The sequence below is a fragment of the Astatotilapia calliptera genome, chromosome 18, assembly GCF_964374335.1.
Source record: "Astatotilapia calliptera chromosome 18, fAstCal68.1, whole genome shotgun sequence".
Classification (NCBI taxonomy): Eukaryota; Metazoa; Chordata; class Actinopteri; order Cichliformes; family Cichlidae; genus Astatotilapia; species Astatotilapia calliptera.
Window position 1 is genome coordinate 36932094 of NC_137439.1, and position 2500 is coordinate 36934593.

Below are 2500 nucleotides of genomic sequence, written 5' to 3' on the forward strand. Positions count from 1 at the left end.
TGCAGTTACCCTCCACCGCATATCCAGCATGGCCCTTGACCTCCAGCATGCCCCGGGGACGCACATCCTCCCCTGCTCTAGTCCCCCACTAGCTTACCTTTCTTGTAGTTACGCTCCAGCGCATATCCAGCATGGACCTTGACCTCCAGCAGGCCCCGTGGACCCACACTTAAGCCCCCTCCCACTGACAAAGCAAAACACCACTGGCAAAATCCTCGTGCCCCTGGTACTCCAGAATGTAAATTCAAACATGCCCCTGGTACACTGCGCAGAAACACTTTGCCACACACACGCACGCACTGCTTGTGCCTATGGTACGACAACTTTTCTCGTACCTATGGTACGACAACTTTTCTCGTGCCTATGGTACGACAACTTTTCTCGTGCCTATGGTACAACAACTTTTCGCCGTGCCCCTGGTACACCGCTCAGTAGCACTTTGCCACACAAACTCTCCTCGTGCCTATGGTACGACAACTTTTCTCGTGCCTATGGTACAACAACTTTCCTCCGTGCCCCTGGTACGACAGCTTTTCTCGTGCCTATGGTACAACAACTTTTCTCGTGCCTATGGTACAACAACTTTTCGCCGTGCCCCTGGTACACCGCTCAGTAGCACTTTGCCACACAAACTCTCCTCGTGCCTATGGTACGACAACTTTTCTCGTGCCTATGGTACAACAACTTTCCTCCGTGCCCCTGGTACGACAGCTTTTCTCGTGCCTATGGTACAACAACTTTTCTCGTGCCTATGGTACAACAACTTTTCGCCGTGCCCCTGGTACACCGCTCAGTAGCACTTTGCCACACACACACTCCTCGTACCTATGGTACGACAACTTTTCTCGTGCCTATGGTACGACAACTTTTCTCGTGCCTATGGTACAACAACCTTTCGCCGTGCCCCTGGTACACCGCTCAGTAGCACTTTGCCACACAAACTCTCCTCGTGCCTATGGTACGACAACTTTTCTCGTGCCTATGGTACAACAACTTTCCTCCGTGCCCCTGGTACGACAGCTTTTCTCGTGCCTATGGTACAACAACTTTTCTCGTGCCTATGGTACAACAACTTTTCGCCGTGCCCCTGGTACACCGCTCAGTAGCACTTTGCCACACACACACTCCTCGTACCTATGGTACGACAACTTTTCTCGTGCCTATGGTACGACAACTTTTCTCGTGCCTATGGTACAACAACTTTTCGCCGTGCCCCTGGTACACCGCTCAGTAGCACTTTGCCACACAAACTCTCCTCGTGCCTATGGTACGACAACTTTTCTCGTGCCTATGGTACAACAACTTTTCGCCGTGCCCCTGGTACACCGCTCAGTAGCACTTTGCCACACACACACACCACTCGTGCCTATGGTACGACAACTTTTCTCGTGCCTATGGTACGACAACTTTTCTCGTGCCTATGGTACAACAACCTTTCCCCGTGCCCCTGGTACACTGCGCAGAAACTCTTTGCCACACACACACACCACTCGTGCCTATGGTACGACAACAGGCCCCGGGGACCTACATCGCACCTTGCTCTTGCCTCCCTTACAGCTGAAAAAGGTCCATGCCTGTGCCCTGGCCCTGCTGAAATTCCCTCTCCATTTAGCCGAGGCAGTGAGTCGGCCTCCTGTCTCCCTTTACGGTCGAAAAAGATGTGCTCCTGGGCGCGCTGGCCCTGCTGCTACTCACATCGGGCATGGACCTGGACCTCCAGCAGGCCCCGGGGACCTACATCGCACATTGCTCTTCCCTCCCTTACAGCTGAAAAAGGTCCATGCTTGTGCCCTGGCCCTTCTGAAATTCCCTCTCCATTTAGCCGAGGCAGAGAGTCGGCCTCCTGTCTCCTTTACGGTCGAAAAAGATGTGCTCCTGGGCGCGCTGGCCCTGCTGCTACTCACATCGGGCATGGACCTGGACCTCCAGCAGGCCCCGGGGACCTACATCGCACATTGCTCTTCCCTCCCTTACAGCTGAAAAAGGTCCATGCTTGTGCCCTGGCCCTTCTGAAATTCCCTCTCCATTTAGCCGAGGCAGAGAGTCGGCCTCCTGTCTCCTTTACGGTCGAAAAAGATGTGCTCCTGGGCGCGCTGGCCCTGCTGCTACTCACATCGGGCATGGACCTGGACCTCCAGCAGGCCCCGGGGACCTACATCACACCTTGCTCTTGCCTCCCTTACAGCTGAAAAAGGTCCATGCCTGTGCCCTGGCCCTGCTGAAATTCCCTCTCCATTTAGCCGAGGCAGTGAGTCGGCCTCCTGTCTCCCTTTACGGTCGAAAAAGATGTGCTCCTTGGCGCGCTGGCCCTGCTGCTACTCACATCGGGCATGGACCTGGACCTCCAGCAGGCCCCGGGGACCTACATCACACCTTGCTCTTGCCTCCCTTACAGCTGAAAAGGTCCATGCTTTTGCCCTGGCCCTTCTGAAATTCCCTCTCCATTTAGCCGAGGCAGTGAGTCGGCCTCCTGTCTCCCTTTACGGTCGAAAAAGATGTG